This window comes from Bos indicus, chromosome 5 (genome assembly GCF_029378745.1).
Source record: "Bos indicus isolate NIAB-ARS_2022 breed Sahiwal x Tharparkar chromosome 5, NIAB-ARS_B.indTharparkar_mat_pri_1.0, whole genome shotgun sequence".
Taxonomy (NCBI): domain Eukaryota; kingdom Metazoa; phylum Chordata; class Mammalia; order Artiodactyla; family Bovidae; genus Bos; species Bos indicus.
This window is the reverse complement of record NC_091764.1, coordinates 103,885,294-103,906,233: the sequence shown is the minus strand read 5'-3', so window position 1 is coordinate 103,906,233 and position 20,940 is coordinate 103,885,294. Positions and strand designations below refer to the sequence as shown.

The following is a 20,940-nucleotide window of genomic DNA, read 5'->3' as shown; positions in this document are numbered from 1 at the left end:
TCGCAGTTGAGGGGGGTCTTTTGTGACCCTCTCTTCTCCTTTAACCCCAGTCCTTAGTTAGCCAGAAGCTCTGGTACAGGAATGACCAGGGTTCAGTGCCCAGGATAATGGGACAGGAGCAAGGATTAGAGACGGGGAGTGTAGGAGGGCACAGAGGAGACAGAAGCTTGCTTGACCTGGGGTCCTGCCCTGCTTCCCTCAGCAATGACACTTAGAGGGAACTTACCTGAAGCTCTAGTAGTTAAAAATCAGTGTTTCCAATCCCTGGTCAGGGAACTAAGATCCCACATGCCATGTAGTGCAGCTAATAAAGAAATTTTAAAAAATGACAAGTAGTGACCCCAAAGCACCACTAGGGTCTGTTTTAAGACCCTCCCTGGACTTCCCTGGTAGTCCAGGGATTAAGACACCCAGCTTCCCAGGCAAGCAGCATGGTTTTGATCCCTGGTCAGGGTACTAAGATCCCAGCAAAAAAAAAAAAAGAAAAAGGCCCTTCCTCCCCCCTCAATGGACTCAGGCATGCTAATGAGCTTGTCCCAGAAGGTAATGGCACCCCACTCCAGTACTCTTGCCTGGAAAATCCCATGGACAGAGGAGCCAGGTAGGCTGCAGTCCATGGGGGTCGCTGAGGGTCGGACACGATTGAGCGACTTCACTTTCACTTTTCACTTTCATGCATTGGAGAAGGAAATGGCAACCCACTCCAGTGTTCTTGCCTGGAGAATCCCAGGGACGGGGGAGCCTGGTGGGCTGCCATCTATGGGGTTGCACGGAGTTGGACACGACTGAAGTGACTTAGCAGCAGTAGCAGCTTAGGGAAACAAGGGCAGATGAGGATGGGATGGAGACATCCTTTTATCCTCAGCATCTGGTCCAGAGTGTGAACCCCTGAAGGTCTTGGCACCAGGGGCTGGGCAGACAGGCTGGCTGTGGACCACCAGTTGTGGATGTGACTGGTAATGGAAGTAAAGTCTGATGCTGTAAAGAACAATATTGCATAGGAACCTGGAATGTTAGGTCCAAAATCAAGGTAAATTGGAAATGGTCAAACAGGAGATGGCAAGAGTGAACACTGACCTTTTAGGAATCAGTGAACTGAAATATTTAGAACAGGAATGGGAGAGTAGGAGGAGAAGTAGGTCAGATGACCATTGTATCTACAACAGTGGGCAAGATTCCCTTAGAAGAACTAGAGTAGCTCTCATAGTCAACGAAAGAGCCCAAAATGCAGTACTTGGGTGCAATCTCAAAAAACCACAGAATGCAAAGAAATAGAGGAAAATAATAGAATGGGAAAGACTAGAGATCTCTTCAAGAAAATTAGAGATACCAAGGGAACATTTCACACAAAAATGGGCACAATAAAGAAAATGGTATGGACCTAACAAGCAGAAGATATTAAGAAGAGGTGGCAAGAATACACAGAAGAACTATACAAAAAAGATCTTTATGACCCAGATAACCACGATGGTGTGATCACTCGCCTAGAGCCAGACAACCTGGATTGGGAAGTCAAGTGGGCCTTCGGAAGAATTACTACAAACAAAGCTAATGAAGGTGATGGAATTCCAGTTGAGCTCTTTCAACTTCTAAAAGATGATGCTGTGAAAGTGCTGCACTCAATATGCCAGCAAATTTGCCAAACTCAACAGTGGCCACAGGACTGGAAAAGGTCAGTTTTCATTCCAATCCCAAAGAAAGGCAATGCCAAAGAATGTTCAAACTACTGCACACTTGCACTCATCTCACACGCTAGCAAAGTAATTTTGAAAATTCTCCACGCTTGCTGCAATAGTATGTGAACCGAAAACTTCCAGATGTTCAAGCTGGATTTAGAAAAAGCAGAAGAACCAGAGATCAAATTGCCAACATCTGTTGGATCATAGAAAAAGCAAGAGAGTTCCAGAAAAACATCTATTTCTGCTTTATTGACTATGCCAAAGCCTTGAACTGTGTGGATCACCACAAACTGTGGAAAATTCTGAAAGAGATGGGAATACCAGATCACCTGACCTGCCTCCTGAGAAATCTGTAGGCAGGTCAAGAAGCAACAGTTAGAAATGGACATGAAGCAAACTGGTTCCAAATTGGGAAAGGAGTATGTCAAGGCTGTATATTGTCACCCTGCTTACTTATTTAACTTATATGCAGAGTACATCATGTGAAATGAAGTACATTTCATTTCGGGCTGGATGAAGCACAAGCTGGAATCAAGATTGCCAGGAGAAATATCAATAACCTCAGATATGCAGATGACACCACCCTTAATGCAGAAAGCAAAGAGGAACTGAAGAGCTTCTTGATGAAAGTGAAAGAAGAGAGTGAAAAAGCTGGCTTAAAACTCAACATTCAAAAAACTAAAATCATGGCATCTGGTCCCATCACTTCATGGCAAATAGATGGGGAAATAATGGAAACAGTGACAGACTTTATTTTCTTAGGCTCTAAAATCACTGCAGATGGTGACTGCAGCCATGAAATTAAAGACACTTGCTTCTTTGAAGAAAAGCTATGGTTAACCTAGATAGCATATTAAAAAGCAAAGACATTACTTTGCCGACAAAGGTCCATCTTGTCAAGTGAAAGTCGCTCAGTCGTTTTCCAGTCTTTGAGACTCCATGGAATTCTCCAGGCCAGAAACCTGGAGTGGGTAGCCTTTCCCTTCTCCAGGGGATCTTCCCAACCCAGGGATCCAACCCAGGTCTTCCAAATTGCAGGCTGATTCTTTACCAACTGAGCTAACATGGAAGCCCATCTAGTCAAAGCTGTGGTTTTTGCAGTAGTCATGTATGGATGTGAGAGTTGTCCATGTAGTCCATGGGGTAGCTTAGAGTCCACAGAGTCAGACATGACTCAACGACTGAACTGAACTGAAGGTCATCACTAAATGTAGTCTGAGAGCAGGCACACAGAAGAGGCCAGGTGGGTCCTGGTTGGAGGGTTTCTCCAGCAGGCTTGTTTGTTGGAGCCGAGGAGTGGATGTGCTGGCAAGGCTGATCCATGACATGACCCACACACGGTCTGTGCCCTGTCAGGTGAGGAAGGACAAAAGATAGGGGAGAGGGTGAGGGCCAGATCAGGGGGCAAGAAAGAGGGGGCATCTAGGGACTTACCTGGGGGTCCAGTGGTTAAGACTTCACCTTCCAATGCAGGGGGCAAGGGTTTGAACCATGGTTGGGGAGCTAGGATCTCACATGCCTTGTGGTAAAAAAAACCCAAAACATAAAACAGAAGCAATATTGTAACAAAGTCAATAAAAACTTTAAAAATGGTCCACACACACAAAATCTTTAAAAAGAAAGAGTTGGCATCTTGTCTAGCAAATGCAAGTTAATATCTGGATGGCAGTGTGTGTGTGTGTTGTGTGTTCACCGTGAGGGTAGGATGGCAGATGTGCGCGTAGAAGAGGTGGTTCAAGAAGGGAAGTCTTGGCAGAAGCTCTCCCATCTGTCTTAGGGGTTCTGTCCTGGGATCATGTAACATGACTGGACCTCATTAGCCCAGCCCCAGCCTGACCTGCACTCTGCCCAACCACACACAACAACCTTGACTTATACACAGTGTTACGCTTTCCTGGTGGATCAGCTGTAAAGAATCTGCCCCTTGTAGGAGACCCGAGTTCAATACCTGGTTTGGGAAGATCCCCTGGAGGAGGCAATGGCAACCCACTCCAGTTTTCCTGCCTGGAGAATTACATGGACAGAGGAGCCCGGCAGGCTATAGTTCATAGTGTCGCAAACAGGTGGACATGACTGAATGACTTAACACTTTCAGTTCCTTCATATGTTGTGTTATACCCTTGACAGAAAGAAGAAATGGCCATGTGACGATTACTCATGAACTTGTTTTGAAACCAGTATTGAAGACACTGTTATATTGATCATGCCTTTTATGATTTGATTCTGGGGAGAAAAAAGTTTCTTAAGGTAATGTAAGTTTTTCCTCTGAGGATATATTTATATCTATATAACTGTATCAGTTCAGTTCAGTCTCTCAGTCATGTCCGACTCTTTGCAACCCCATGGACTGCAGCATGCCAGGCTTCCCTGTCCGTCACCAACTCCTGGGGCTTGCTCAAACTCACGTCCATCGAATTGGTGATGCCATCCAACCATCTCTTCCTCTGTCGTCCCCTTCTCCTCCTGCCTTCAATCTTTCCCAGCATCAGGGCCTTTTCCAATGAGTCAGTTCTTCACATCAGGTGCTCAAAGTATTGCTGTTTCAGCCCCAGCATCAATCCTTGCAATGAATATTCAGGACTGATTTCCTTTAGGATTGACTGGTTTGATCTCCTTGAAGTCCAAGGGACTCTCAAGAGTTTTCTCCAACACGACAGTTCAAAAGCATCAATTCTTCAGAGCTCAGCTTTCTTTATAGTCCAATTCTCACATCCATACATGACCACTGGAAAAACCATAGCTTTGACTAGATGGACATTTGTCAGCAGAGTAGTGTCTCTTCTTTCTAATATGCTCTGCTTTTAATGTCTCTGCTTTTTAATCTTTTAATATGCTGTTTAGATTTAACTATATACCTGTACCTATATCTGTGTCTACCTCTATCTATATCTAGATATGTCTAGATCAGAATATATTGACACATACATATAGATTCCACTGTTTGCTAAATTTTATTGAGTATATATTAGTTTTATTTATCTATTTTGATGATTGAAAAAATGATACAAGTTTCTCCCTGCCAAGGCAAAAATATATATACCTAGATATAAAAATAAATAAGATAAATAAAATTAATATATGCTGATTAAATACAATTTAGCAAATAGTGGAGAATAGGGGGAAACAAAACAGACAAAATAACACTAAAGGTAACTCAGTTTAATATTTTGGGCATTTGGTACTGTGTATAGGTTTCAGCTGTCTGTGGCTCTGGAGTAACACCTGAGAAACGACTAAGACTAGGTTAGAAAGGCCATGTTTGACTAAAAAAACTGGGTTTCAAAAGTGGTGGACCTGAGGGAATTTCCTGGTGCTCCCGTGGTTAGGACTCTGGGCCTTCAATGCTATGGACCTGGGTTCAATCCCTGGTTGGGGAGATAAGATCCCAAATTTCATGACTCAGCCAAAAAACTGAAAAAGCAAAACAAGCAAAAATCCCAAATGGTGGACCTGAACCCTCCTCTGTTGCTGGTGTTGCTGGTAAAACGGTGCAGTCGCCGTGGGAAACAGCATGGCAGAGCCTCAAAGAGTTACACAGAGTTAGGACGTGTGTGTGTGTGTGTGTGTGTGTGTGTGTGTGTGTGTACACGCGCGCGCGTGTGTGCGCTCAGTCGTGTCCGACTCTTTGCAACCCCATGGACTGTAGTGCCCCAGGCTCCTCTATCCATGCAATTCTCCAGGCAAGAATACTGGAGTGAGTTGCCATTTCCTCCTCCAGGGGATCTCCCCGTCTTATAGATTGCATCCTTGTTTCCTGTGTTTCTGGCATTGCAGATGGATTCTTTACTGCTGAGCTACCGGGGATGTGAACCAGCAATTCCAGTAGAGAACTGAAGACTCTTAAAATAGAAATTTGTACAGGAATGCTCACTGCAGCAATATCCATAAAAAGCAAATAGTGAAAATGATCCAAATACCAACCCATCGCTGAATGCGTAAACAAAATGTATTTCACCCACACAGTGGAATTCTATTCAGATGTGAAAAGAAATGGAGTACTGACACCCATTACAGCGCGGGTGAACCTGGAAAGCATCACACTAACTGCGTGAAGCCAGGCACAAAAGCCATTATAGGATTCCCTTGAGATGCCATGTCTGGAACAGGCAAGTCCACAGAGATAGAAAGTGGTTAGTGGTTGCCAGAGGACTGGGAGAAGGTAGAGTTGGAGTCTCTTTTGGGGATGATGGAAATGTTCTAGAATAAGTGCTAATGGTTGCACAAATCGTGAACATGCTAAAATGACTGAATTGTGCACTTTAGTGATTTTTATGTTATATGAACTTTACATTACACACACACAAAATGCTTTAAAACAATGCTAGGCTTTCAGGCACTATAGCATCAAGGTAGGGAGATATTTGGGGGAAGACAGCCTGTCTGTGTATCCTTAAAGCAGACCATGTCAATAGAGGGTTTTCTCTTATTTCAGCTCATCTGTTCCTGTTCCTCTTTCATTTTCCATCTGGTTAACTTCCCTCTGGCTTTTCCTTTCCGGGTTATCCCTTGACCCTCAAGAAGAAGGGGTGTGCTCCTTGCTTCTCCTTTTCTGGGCCTTCTTGGTTCCCCTTTCCTTCCTCACTTTCTCCCTCTCCTTCCCCCTTTCTATTCTAAGGCTGTCAGGCACCCACAGGCCCATTCGCAGCTGAGGCCCTTCTGGTCAGGAAACTAAGATCCCACAAGCTACATGCTGTGGCCAATGTATATATATAATTTATATATTTTTAATTGAATGAAAAATGTCAAATTTAAAACATTGTGACTATTATGCAACACACACACACACCCCCCACAGTATTTATATTCTCGTGGCCTTGAATGCCTTAGGAAGAATACCCAGGAATAGAGAACAGGGAAGGATGTGAGACCCTCAGAGAGGTTAAATAACTTTCCAAAAATCACACAGCTAGAAGCAGCTACTAAATGGTCTGAACTCACTGGTGCACTCATGTAGTCATTCATTCCTCAGATACTCACAGAACTTACTTCTTTTATCTAAAAAATATTATGTTATTGATGTATAATTGATTTACAATGTTGTGTTAATTTCTGCTGTACAGCACAGTAATTCAGTTTTATATATATATTCTTTTTCATATTCTTTTCCGTGACAGTATGACAGGATATTGAATATAGTTCCCTGTGCCACACCTTAGGACCTTGTTGTTTATCCATTGAGCACTGTACTTGATTGCAAGAAACCGAAATCAACTCTGGTAGATTGTAGCAGAAGAGGGATTTATTAAAGGGGTCCTGGGATGCTTTTAGAAGTGCCAGGAGAGCTGGGGAGCTGGGTGTGGACACGTCACAGCAGGAGCAGTGGACACAGTGTGGCTGCCACTGTCCCTGCCATGTCCTGGTCACTTCACCTTGCGAGGCTCACCCACTGGGGCAGGCTGCTGGGTGCTGCCTGCAAGCCCCAGCTCCTCCTCCATCTTAGGGTGGCTACCACTGTCCCCAGAGGTTCTGTAGGGCCTGCTTCTTGGCGTTACTGCTTCTGGACTCAAAGTCTAGACAGTGTCTCTGATGAACAGAGCCTGAGTGTATGGCTTCCTCCAGAGCTGACAGACTGCTGAGGGACCTGCTTCCTGCATGTGCATCTTCTCTCCTGGGAAATGGGCTCTGTTCTCAAGTCTCACAATGAGGAGCTCCCCAAATGTGGTAAAGATGTTTCGATGTTGGGCAGCCAGGGGAACACCTAAAGGTCCTTCTTCCATCAACTGCGTGAATGATGCAGCTAGACATGGAGCATGCAAAGGTGAGTCACACCTAGAACCTGCCTGCAGACACCTCACAGACTCAGAATTCCCTTCCTTTCAACTTGTAGTTATTTGCTACCACAGTTTGAAAAGCCCTCTCACTCTTTGTTTCTTTAGGTCGTTCTGACAGACAGGCCGTGTAAGGTAGACAGAACTGACATTCTCTCTATTTCATCCTTGAAGAAGCCAAGAAGTTCGATGATGAGCCCAAGGTCCCTCTGCTGGTGAGTGGCAGAGGGGAGACTTGGCCTGTCCTCTGATTCCAAGCCCAGTGTCAGCCGGAAGCAAGACATGATCACAAATATCATGCTTCATTGGTTCCTGGGCATGTGGCTTTCCCTCTGTATTTTTTTTTTTTTTTTAATGTGAACAGAACCAGCCCTCTTTATTTTTAACTTTTCATCACACACATTTTCAAACACACACTGAAAAAATAATATAATAAACTCCCACTACCCACCATTTCAATAATTATAACTGAAAGGTTGCTGCTACGAGATGTGAATGATGCTGGAATTCTTGGCCTCTGGAGAGGAGGAATTCAATCCGGGGCTAGGGATAAGGCTTGATCACTCAGAACTTTTTGTGTAATAAAGTTTTATTAAAGTATAGAAGAGACAGAGAAAGCTTCTGACACAGGCATCAGAAGGGGACAGAAAGAGTGTCCCCTTGCTTGTTTTTAGCAAGGAGTTATATACCTATTAGCAAGCTGCTAATTAGAGAAAGGAAATGCCTCAAAACTGAGAAAGTCACACCAGGCCCCTCACCCACAACATGCATTTTGAGATAGCTTGGCACAAGATGAGTCATCCCTGGGCTATAAAACATTTGACATGAATCTTGAAGACAGGCAGATTTCCAAGCAAGTACATAGTTCATTAACATAGCTTAAGAAAACATTTTCATAAGAAAAACGCAGTGGTTAGCTCAAGGATTGAGAGAAAGTTAAGTTCCAGGTGAACCAGGTGTCGCCATGACAACACAAGATTAGAAGAAAAAAAACTAATGTCTGCCACTTGGAGTTTTATTTCCTCTTGCCACTTGGGGACCTCTGGCCTCCCTACCAAGGATATTAATGCTCTCATTTTCCCATTTTCTCTTAGGAGAATTATATTGCCAAGGGAAAGGGGCGGTGTTCTCATTCCATAACTGCTTCTGAGCTGGTAAGGGGTGTTGTCCCTAAATTATTGAGGCAACATATTCTCCTATGGGGCTTCCCTCATAGCTCAGTTGGTAAAGAATCTGCCTGCAATGCAGCAGACCTGGGTTCGATTCCTGGGTCGGGATGATCCCCTGGAGAAGGAAATGGTAACCCATTCCAGTATTGTTGCCTGGAGAATCCCATGGACAGAGGAGCCTGGCAGGCTACAGTCCATGGGGTTGCAAGAGTCAGACACGACTTAGCAACTAAAGAGATACTCCTAAGCTGTCTATTGAGGGTCTCTGATTCAGGGACCCAAAGTAATAGTTGGAGGAGGCTGTGGCACTCACAGGAGACTGAATAACCATAACTTTATGCAGCTAGAAACAAATCCAGCTACACAGTTACAGGTGCAGGGAGCAGACAGCAAAAACAGAACGATCAGCAAAGTTAAAAGTCACATTATGTCCATAAAGGTACAAAGGGTTACACCAGTCCATTTTAGGACTGTTAGATGTCATTAGATTAAGAAGAGACATCACATATGATTGTTGTTGGCAAAGGTAGTCGTGGACTTGGAAAAAATCCTTTCCCTGACGTGGAGATGTCTACCACGGGAAACCTTCCATTGATGAGGAGGGGAGCACTCTGCAGACCCAGCAATTGGACAGATTGTGGAATGAGGTGTAGGAATGAGCCTAGGACAGGAAGGCGTTGTCTTGAGGGTCAAACGGCAAACTCAGGATTTTTGGAATCAGCAAAAGCAGGCCCACATAGATTACGAAACCCATCTATTGCAGGAGGGGGGACGCCTTCCAGGGCCCAAAGCTGGGCTGTTGTCTAACACATGGAAATGAATTTTCCGAGGAGACACATGTGCTGACAAAGCAAGAGATTTTATTGGGAAAGGGCACAGGGATGGACAGCAGTAGGTAAGGGAACCCAGGAGAACTGCTCTGCCGCGTGGCTTGCAGTCTCGGGTTTTATGGTGATGGGATTAGTTTCTGGGTGGTCTTTGACCAATCATTCTAATTCAGAGTCTTTCCTGGTGGCACACGCATCGCTCAGCCAAGATGGATGCTAGCGAGAGGGATTCTGGGAAGTGGACGGACACGCGGTGTCTCCTTTCGGCCTTTCCTGAACACTTCCGGTTGGTGGTGGCTGATTAGTTCCGTATTCCTTATCAGGATCTCCTGTTATAAAACAACTCATGCAAATGGTTACTATGGTGCCTGGCCAGGGTGGGCGGTTTCAATCAGTGTGCTTCCCCTAACACATCTGGTAAAGGCCTTCTCAGAGGCCTTGAGAGATTGCCCCCCAGGTCCCAATGTCTTTATTATCAGAATCTTGGTTCGTGGCTCAAACAGCATTGTTTGACTCAGAGGCTGGGTCAAGAGTCACCTCCCAGAGTTCCTGTAATGTCTGTTGAAAAGCTAAAAGTTGAGTTACATAGTTAGTTAATTCCAAGGCTTTAGGAAAACTCTGGGTGTAAGCCTTTAAGAATTTTTCATTGAGCCTTTTCAGGAATTATTAATCTTCCATCCTCAGACTGTATCCTTCCTTTTCCATTAATCTTTGTTCCTCTTTTCTTTATCTTTTTAATTCTTCTTCTGTATATTGAGATTCTTCCTGTTCAACGGGACCTGTCCAGAACAAGGGTATCTGTAGTGAAAGGGGTTCCTTCGTAAAGGAGTTCAAAAGGGATTCAGCAGTTAGCCAGCTGATTACCCTGATTTACTTCCATCCCATTTGTGCCCTTTGCAATGCAGAACAGCTACTTTCTTAGGCCATCAAAAGTCTTTCAATGTCTTTGAAATGTTTAATAGGTTCTCATGTTGCTTTTATTCCATATTGCAGCAGGAGCATGTAAAGTCAAATAAGCAAATGGAGTCAGTGTAGATATTTACTCGCTAACCTTTGCTTAACTCTAGAGCTCCGGTCAGAGCCACAAGCTCCGCTAACTGAACATTCATCCCTGGGAGGCGGGGTGGGGGGAAAGAGACTCTTCTTCTAAAACCTGTTCAACTATCACCATGGCATAACCTGTTTTCCATTTCCCATCCTGCACAAAGGAACTGTCATCCAAACATTAACTTTAGAGTTTGAGATTTCACTCACATCAGAAGTCAGCACAGTGAGACTTAGCCCATTAATAAACTTAAGAGCTTTAGGCATTAGCAAAACAATAGTAGCAATTACCCTTAAGCAATGTGGCCAAAGCCTTTTTCTCCCCAGTAACTCTCATTCTGTGGAACCTGCAGAAGAGCAGCTTGAAGAGCCTTAAAAGCCTTTTGAGTCTCTGCAGACCAAACCAGCTTGTTGGTTTGGGCCTGCTGAGTTTCAGTTGTAAGTTTATATAAAGGGCGGACAAGTTCCCCATAACCCAGAATCCAAATGTGGCAACAGCCTGTGATGCCCCCCAATACTCTAAGTTGTCTTAAAGTCATAGGTCGTTGATGATTAATATAGGCTTAATTCTCTTGGGGCCTATGGCCATCGTCCCTTCTAGAAAAGAAAGCATCTTTCACATCAATGACTGAAGAATATTTGGCTCATTTAGGAATTTCAGACAATGCAGTATAAAGATTAGGTACCTTGAGGTATAAAGGAACCACAGCCCCATTTGTTATTGTGACTCTTGAACTAATCTCCATTTATCATTTGACATTTTTATACCCAAGATAAAAGAATGGCATGGACTGTTACAGGGAATTAATTGTCCCTGTTCCTTTAAATTCTCAGCGGTGGGTTGTAACCCTTTCTTCATCCTGGGTTTCAGTGACTACTGCTTTTGATGTGGAAATAGGTGAGGGTCTTTGGGCTTGACAATGACAGGAATAGCAGTCTGTGCTTGACCCACAGTTTTTCCATCAGCCCATTCTCTAGGATTTACATTTTGTCCAATTAATGGGAGAGAAAAAGAGGGCTCCATATTCATGAAAACAGAGGCATGGAGCTTGCTCAGTATATCCTTCTCCAAAGGGGTGAGGGACACTCTGGCACAATCATAAATTTGTGTGGAAACAGCAGAGTTTCAGTTGCAGCTTAGAGGACAACTGAAATAATAATGTTTGGCTCTTCCAGACAGCCCCATTACAGTAGTGGATCAGGGAGAAAGTGGGCCAGGGGCTTCAGTAAGCATGGAGTAAGTTGCCCCAGTGTCTAAAAGGAAATCGACTGATTTGCGCTTCCCCTCATCCCGACCCCAGCCCCACACCCCCAGTTATTAATACCTGTGGTTCCTCATGTGTAATTAGGATAGGAGCTTGTGTGGGGACCACCGGGCACCTTCAGTCCTGATTGTCTTTCGAGTCTGACCCCTGGGGCCCATGCCTCAGAGGGCAGTCTCCTCTCCAGTGTGGCCCTTTGAAGACCTGACATGGAGCTGGGGGCGACTTAGACACCTGAGAGCAACCTCACTTGAGAGGCCCCTCCTTTCCACAGTAATAGCAAGTCCATCCCTTTTCACCTGGGTCCCTCTGGGCATTTTCCTTTGGCTGTTTTAGAGCAGATCTGAGAGCCATTGCCCAGGCTTCAGTCTTTCCTGGTCTTTTTCTGCCTCTTCTCCTCCTCCTACCTGCCATAACAAACTGTCTGAGCCACTTGCAACAGGTTATCAAAGGCTGATTTGGTTCATACGCCTGTTTTAGGAGCTTAGTGGATATCTGGAGCCAGCTGAGTGAGAAGTCTCTCTTTTAACATCATTCTTCCCTTTGCAATTTAGAGGTCAATCTCAGTGAATCTGTGAAGGGCTTCCTGCAGTCTATCTAGGAAGTTACTAGGAGCTTCCTTCTCTCCCTGTTCTGTGTTAGTCAATTTGGCAAAAAGTCTTAGCCTGTACCCACTTGAGTCCTGACAAGAACACATCTGACAAAGTGACGCTGGTCCCCATCTTTCTTTAGCCATGTTATAATCCCAGTCTGACTCTGTTCTGTTGTGGGGACCATCTGATTCCCAGTAGAGAAGGTGGCTGTCTTGCCCTCTCCTTTTTCTGCTGATTCATTACCAAGCCATTTATCTCCATAGGCAACAGCTTTTCCCCCAAACTCAAGTTTTGGAGTTGGGAGTTAGTGTCTGTACCAAGACACAGATTATGCCTCTCCAGGTAAGGTCATAAAGTAAAGTTAGTCCCATAAAGGCGTCTATATACTTTTTGGATCCTCTAAACAGTCTCAACTGCAATTGGAACTGTTTGAATTTCTACTGAGACTGAGGCAACCCCTCCTGGAAGGGTGTCCTGACTCTCAACTTGCTTAGTTAGGAGCCCCAGAAATGGGCAAAGTAAGAGGACAGGAGGGAGCTGAAGATTTCACGCCCAAATCTGCACCCTTAAGACACAAGTCTGGCGTGTCTTGCAGAGAGAAAGAGCAATACATATGGCACTTCTGCCCATTTTTCTTGTTTTTTTACAGAGCCAGTCTAACTGTAAAACAGTTATTATAATTAAGAGACCCTTCAACTGGCCAGCATCCCCCATCTTCCAAAGGATACTGTGACCATTCAGTATGACAGAACATAAGGCATGTCTTTTTAAACTCTGGAGATCTAATTTGTTCCAGTTTTTTTTAAAATACATTTTAAAGGGGGTAGTTCTGGAACTGCTAGCTCCCATCTGTAAGAGAGAAAAAAGTGGCATCTACAGCCTTGTCTTTTTTTTTTTTTTTACTGGAGGCATCCCTCCCTGCTCTAGATGGGAGTGGAGACAGACTTTACAGTGAAGCTTTCCTTCTCTGTCAGATTTAGTCTGTCCCTTACCGACACAGGCTCCTTCCTCGTCCCTCCTGGTTCTACCACCAAGGTGGGGTGGAGATGCACAGGGGTAGACCTGATGGCATCCAAGATTGAAGTCCAGTTCCTCACCATTAAAACCTTTGCCTGAGTTTTTTTTTTTTTTTTCTTTCTCTGATGCCACCTGGCATGCAACAGAGTAGCCTTCCAGAATGCCTCCCAAGCTAGGACCCCTAGGGGGAAGCATCTGTCCTCCATGTGCAGGTGCACATTCCTGAGCTCAGTCCTGACTGCAGTAGAAGTGGTGAGTCATAAGGGAGTGAACAACAGCCAGGATGTCCCTTCTGAGTGTCACCATATCAGTGTATGTGATAGCAAAAGAGGCGATGATGGCCAGCCAGCGAGAAAAAAGTGATTTTTGTCCTCAAGCTATTAAGGCCAATCCTTCCAGTTCATTCCACAGATTCCACAGAAAGAATACTTAAGGAGTTGAGACAAAAGCCACCAGAGAGCCTCCTCTGGTCCACTAAGAGCTAGTGCTATCAAAGGAAGAAGCCCATTGCACTTCCAAACCGACCAGACCCTGGGATTCCCGATCTGTGTCCTCAAAACCCCATGATCACCAGCAGTGATTCTATCCACATAGATTGGAGGGACAGCCATGGCAAAGATTCACTTTTAGGTCACAGGTCCCCTAGACAGGCAGTCAAAAGAGTGACCTCTAGCCTGAGAGATGTTCCTGGAGCTAGAATTCCACCTCGTTCCTTATTATGTTCTTGTAACTTATGGTTCCTAGCAAGGCCAGGTGCTTCCAAAGTTGGGATCTAAGTAAAAGTACATAGTAAGAGTGGATCACAAGTCCCTTGAAAGTCTATAATTTGACAGATTAGGTTAGTACTTCTAATTCCCAGGCAGTTATGAAATGGTCAAAGAGACCAGAAAGTTTGACCAAGAAAGGAGGGTTCCATTCACACGCTTCATTCATCTCTGGCTTCTCCCCCAGAGGAGTCATTGGGTGCCTCTTGACATTAGCAGGTCAGTATATCCCCCAATGATTCTGCCATAAACCATATGAGGTTGCCATGGAACCGCAGATTAGGACACAACTCCTGCTTCACACTTGTTTGTGCATTTCTTTCAATCAGTCACACACACAGGCACACTGTACAGTTAGCAAAGTAAAGCAGAAAACGTGTTTACTAGGAGAACAAAGAACTAGAGCTCTGAATGTCTTTACCTTGTCCTAAAACCAGACGAGACCCCAAGATGAAAGGTTGCTGCTAGGAGCTGTGAACAAAGCCGGGATTCTTGGCCTCTGGAGGAGAGCATTTCGATCCAGGGCTATTTCCTCCTGCTGTTGGGGACCTCTGGCCTCCTTACAAAGGCGATTCACACTCTCATAACCTATGGCCAATTTTGTTTCATTGATAATCCCCACTCACCCAATCTTCATCCCTAGTATTTTAATTTAATTTAATTTAATTTTCCAGAACATCCTTGACCAGGGATTGAATTCATGCCCCCTGAAGTGGAAGCAATGAGTCTTAACCACTGGACCACTGAGAAAGTCCCATGTTCATCCCCAGTGTTTTAAAACAAATAGAATTCCCTAAAAAATGGGACTCTAAACTTAACGATCATACACCTCACATACTGTTTCTCTTTCATCACCTCACCAAGACACTAGATATGGTATGGCATCATTTTATGCCAGGTTGAAGTAGCACAACAAAAACATCAACAAAGTCTCAGTTTAGATGCTAATTACAAATTATTTTTTAAATACCAAGAATTGTGTCATTATTAAAAGTTGAATAATTTCACAGTTGGTGAGCAAGTAAGTCTCTTTATGTTTTTGTCATCACAGTTGTTCAACAGAAATGCCAACCCAACTTCCTGATCATTCCACTTGTATGGTTTGGAATGGAATAATTTTCATGACTATTTTTCAGATTTACACTTGCCATTATTTTAATGTAAAACTGTTTTTAATAGCTCAAACAGTCCACCAAGTATTGACATTTATATTTAAAAACTCTCTCCGAGGGACTTCCCAGGCTGTCCAGTGGTTAAGACTTCGCCTTCCAGGGAAGGAGCGTAGGTTCCATCCCTGGTTGAGGAGCTAAGATTCCAAATGCATTGTGGCTAAAAAAACCAAAACATAAAACAGAAGCAATATTGTAACAAATTCAATAAAGACTTAAAACGTGGTCCACATCAAAACAAAAAAACCAAATGAACAAAAAAACACAGCTCACTGCCATGTCAATAACTCTGGAATAGATGTTAATGTGATAAATTGCTCTGAAGAAGGCCAAACCCCACAATATCCAGCATTGTTTGTTTAGAACACTTCTGAATTTGAATGCATCTTGGAATCAATGATATGGGACAGTTTATTTGGCAACTTAAAAAATTCCTAGGGGTATGTCAAATAAGGGGGCATTTTCAGTGGATGAAGTTTCCTTTTCATTGGAATGCAGTCCCTAAGACAGGGGTAGAAAGTGACAAAGGACAGGAGGAGCGCTGGGGGAGTCGGGAGGCTCTGATGAGGAGGTGAACAGGTCCACCACCCCTTGTTCCCTTATCTGAAGCTCTAAATTCCAAAAGGCTCTGGAATCAAAGTGTTTCATTTTTGTTTTTTTTCCCCCATGTTTGGCACCAAAACCTAACCTAAACTGACTTAAAGTAATTTATAAATAGAATATGTAATGATAACTAATTGGTAACTTAATTCTACATATTGTGAGGATCAATCTGTTTAGCTGCAGAGATATTAATGTTTGATGATGGAGCATTATTCCAGCCCCTTGGGAGGAAGCACAGGAGGAGATGTTAGCTATTCGGTCTCTATACCCGGGGGAGTCTTTTTGGGGGGGGCATGTTTTGAGGCATGGGGAATCTTAGTTCCCCGACCAGCGATTGAACCTGAGTTCTCAGCAATGAGACCTGGGGACCCTACAATGAACTGCCAAGGAATTCCCTGCACTGGTTTTTCCAAAAGCCACAAAATCTTGAGTTTTGAAGCATATGTGGACCTAAGGGTTATAGGTAAAGGACACTGGGTTGTATCTGAATCTCACCTTGGTGGGTGGATATAATTTAGATGTGTAGTAAAGTGGAGGGGATTTCAGGAAGAGGAAAAAGCATCATTTCCTGGATGGATCTCAGTGTTAAGTCAGTATCCAGTGTCCAGATCTCAATGTAAGTCAGTATCCAGCCACTACATTTGCTTTAAAGGCGGAGATGGCCTGCATTTCTTTCTTTCTTTTTGTATTTCTAATTCTGTGTACTTTTCTTTTTTGCGAAAACTATTTATTTTATTTGTGTATTATTTATTTCCTTGGCTGCTCGGGGTCCTGACTGTGGCAGGCAGGGTCTTCCATCTTTTGAGGCATGCAGGATATTTCATGTGGCATGCGAACTCTTAGTTGTGGCATGTGGGGCAGTTCTCTGCCCAGCTATGGAACCCAGACACCCTGAATTGGGATCGAGATCCCAGGGAGATGTTCTAGGGGTGGGTGTGGTGGGTGAAAGGGGCGGCTGCTCTATGCAGCCACTGCACTGGGGGCTCCTCCCTGGGGCGGTGTCCAGTCCAGAGGTCATCACACTCTGCCCACCTCTCTCCCCAGCCTCCTCCCTGCTCTGTCCCCTCACTCCGTCCCCTTCTGGGATTGGGCTGGCTTGGGACCAGTTAACTGAAGGTAAGGGTCTCCAGTCATGGCCTCTGAAAGGGCTCCCACGTGCTCAGCAAGGCCTCTGGGAGAGACTACCTGTGGAAGAGGGTCTCAGGCACAGAGGCTGACCCTCCAGGCCGAGGGACCCCCCGCCCCCACCTTGCTGCTCCCTATGAGCTGGAGGAGGAAGGCAGTGTGGCCTCACCTCCTGAGTCTGAGTCTCCTTTCTCCCTGGGAAAAGGGATGGGGCAAGCGTTTGCTAGTGTGCATGTGTGTGCACACGGGAGGAATAAGGTGTATGGGGAGGGGCAGGGTGCTCCCACCTCGCTGAGTAAGTCTGGGCACAGTGGTCCTCCCGTGCCCAGGATTCTTCCCTCTGGTGTCTCCCTCCCTCCTTGGTCCCCATCAGGCTTACTCACATTTCTCAAGGCCTGTTGTTGGATCCCTGACCCTCGTGACAAGGTCTTCATCCACTCTGCATCCAGGGAGAGCAGCGTCATGCAGAGGAGGGAAGGAGGAGGGACGGACTTTGGAGAAGGAAGGGGGGAACCATTCTGGAAGGAAGACTGTAGGGAATGAACTATTTGCATACAGAAACCCCCCGCTCCCAAATTTTCCCCGTTTAATTTAGTTTTGAAATCCCTGATTGTGCTGCCATCTGCTGGCCCACAGAGGAAAGGGCTAGAGATGCTTCCGCATTTTTAGGAACAGAAAAGCCTTGGGCTGGAGGCCCGGATGTCCCTTTCTAAATCTGATGGGTATCCCCCTCTTCCTCAAGGCCCTTTCTGGTGACTGCGGCTGTGTTCAGGGTTCAGGCTATGTTCAGGGTTCCTACCCAAAGAGCAGTGGAAATGGCAGTCTCTCTCCCTTAATTCCATTCTCCCTGTCCTTAGTCTGCCAGCAGCTGTGGTCCAGGAATGACCAGGGTTCAATGCCCAGGATAATGGGACAGGAACAGGGCTAGAGACCGGGAGTGTGGGGAGTACAGGAGGACGCAGAGGAGAGAGAAACTTGGTTGACCTGGGGCCCTGCTCTGCTTCCCTCAGCAATGACAAGTTGAGGAAACTTACCTGGTGGTATAGTGGCTAAAAATCCATGTTTCCAATGCAGAGGGAACAGGTTTGATCCCTGGTCAGGGAACTAAGATCCCACATGTCATGTGGTGCTTCTAATAAAGAAATTAAAAAAAATGACATGTTGAACAGGGACTGCCATGATCCCAAAGCACCACTGCTGCTGCTGCTAAGTTGCTTCAGTCGTGTCCGACTCTGTGTGTCCCCATAGACGGCAGCCCACCAGGCTCCCCCGTCCCTGGGATTCTCCAGGCAAGAACACTGGAGTGGGTTGCCATTTCCTTCTCCAATGCATGAAAGTGAAAAGTGAAAGTGAAATCGTTCAGTTATGTCTGACTCTTAGCAACCTCATGGACTGCAGCCTACCAGATTCCTCTGTCCATGGGATTTTTCAGGCAAGAGTACTGGAGTGGGGTGCCATTGCCTTCTCCAATATATACAAAATATTCTTTTCCATTTTTCTCTCCTTCCTCCCTGCCTCCCTCCTTCCCTTCCTTCCTATTTACTTATTAACATATAGGTTTTGACAACAGGGTGTATGGTATGTAATTTTTGTGTGCTCTGTTCACTACTGCTTAATGTCTAGCGCTCAATGAATATTTGTAGAATGAAAGCACCACTAGAGTCTATCTTAAGACAGGACTTAAAAAAAAAAAAAGACAGGACTTCCCTGGTGGTCCAGTAAGAAAAGGCAAAGAGACATGACACTGAAAGATGAACTTCCCAGGTCGGTACGTGCCCAATATGCTACTGGAGAAGAGCGAATGGACAGCTCCAGAAGGAATAAGAGGAAGAGCCAAAGTGGAAACAGTGTCCAGTTGTGGATGTGACTGGTGGTGAAAGTAAAGTTCAATGGTGTAAGCAACAATATTGCACAGGAACCTGGAATGTTAGTTCCATGAATCAAGGTAAATTCAGTTCAATTCAGCTGCTTAGTCGTGTCCGGCTCTTTGCCACCCCATGAACGCAGCACGCCAGGCCTCCCTGTCCATCACCAACTCCCAGAGTCCACCCAAACCCATGTCCATCGAGTCGGTGATGCCATCCAACCATCTCATCCTCTGTCGTCCCCTTCTCCTCCTGCCCTCAATCTTTCCCAATATCAGAGTCTTTTCAAATGAATCAGCTCTTCACATCAGGTGGCCAAAGTATTGGAGTTTCAGCTTCAACATCAGTCCTATCAATGAACACCCAGGATGATCTCCTCTAGGATGGACTGGTTGGATCTCCTTGCAGTCCAAGGGACTCTCAAGAGTCCTCTCCAACACCACAGTTCAAAAGCATCAATTCTTCAGCGCTCAGCTTTCTTTATAGTGCAACTCTCACATCCATACATGACCACTGGAAAAACCATAGCCTTGACTAGCAGACCTTTGTTGACAAAGTAATATCTCTGCTTTTCAATATGCTATCTAGGTTGGTCATAACTTTCCTTTCAAGGAGTAAGCGTCTTTTAATTTCATGGCTGCAATCACCATCTGTAGTGAGTCTGGAGCCCCCCAAAATAAAGTCAGCCACTGTTTCCACTGTTTCCCCATCTATTTGCCATGAAGTGGTGGGACCGGATGCCATGATCTTGGTTTTCTGAATGTTGAGCTTTAAGCCAACTTTTCACTCTCCTCTTTCACTTTCATCAAGAGGCTCTTTAGTTCTTCTTCACTTTCTGCCATAAGGGTGGTGTTATCTGCATATCTGAGGTTATTGATATTTCTCCCAGCAATCTTGATTCCAGCTTGTGCTTTCTCCAGCCCAGTGTTTCTCATGATGTACTCTGCATGTAAGTTAAATAAGCAGGGTGACAATATACAGCCCTGATGAACTCCTTTTCCTATTTAGAACCAGTCTGTTGTTCCATGTCCAGTTCTAACTGTTGTTTCCTGACCTGCATACAGGTTTCTCAAGAGGCAAGTCAGGTGGTCTGATATTCCCATCTCTTTCAGAATTTTCCACAGTTTATTGTGATCCACACAGTCAAATGCTTTGGGGAAGTGCTCAAACAGGAGATGGCAAGAGTGAACATCGATATTTAGGAATCAGTGAGCAAAAATAGACCAGAAGGGACGAATTTGATTCAGATTGACCATTATAGTTACTGCTGTGAGCAAGAATCCCTAAGAAGAAATGGAGTAGCCCTCATAGTCAACAAAAGAGTATCAAATGCAGTCCTTGGGTGCAATCTCAAAAACAACAGAATGATCTCTGTTCATTTCCAAGGCAAACCATTCAATATCACAGCAATCCAGGTCTATGTCCCAACCACTGTTGCCAATGAGGCTGAAATTGAACAGTTCTATGATGATCTACAGGACCTTCTAGAACTAACACCAAAAAAAGATGGTCCTTTTCATCGTAGGATTCAGTTCAGTTTAGTCACTCTGTCGTGTCCGACTCTTTGCGACCCCATGAACCGCAGCACGCCAGGCCTCCCTCTCCATCACCAACTCCCGGAGTCCACCCAAACCCATGTCCATCGAGTCAGTGATGCCATCCAACCATCTCATCCTCTGTCTTCCCCTTCTCCTCCTGCCCTCAATTTTTCCCAGCATCAGGGTTTTTTTTCAAATGAATCAGCTCATTGTAGGGTACTGGAATGCAAAAGTAGGAAGTCAAGAGATACCTGGAGTAAGATGCAAGTTTGGTCTTGGAGTACAAAATGAAGCAGGGCAAAAGTTAACAGAGTTTTGCCAAGAGAAAGCACTGGCCTTAGTAAACACCTTCTTCCAACAGCACAACAGACGTCTCTTGGACATCACCAGATGGTCAATAGTGAAATCAGATTGACTATATTCTTTGCAGCTGAAGATGGAGAAGCTCTATACAGTCAGCAAATCAAGACCAGGAGCTGAGTGTGGCTAAGATCAGGAATGCCTTATTGCAAAATTC

The 20,940-nt window shown here is 44.9% G+C and overlaps 1 long non-coding RNA gene across 1 annotated transcript; it reads right to left on the bottom strand.

The window, feature by feature from the left end:
• Window positions 1-9,456: 9,456 nt before the first annotated feature.
• On the bottom strand, window positions 9,457-17,644 carry LOC139183213 (uncharacterized). Its single transcript, XR_011566763.1, has 3 exons — window positions 17,404-17,644; window positions 14,545-15,452; window positions 9,457-10,222 (listed from the first exon to the last, which is right to left on the bottom strand). It is a non-coding gene; the product is annotated as an uncharacterized lncRNA (long non-coding RNA).
• Window positions 17,645-20,940: the final 3,296 nt, after the last annotated feature.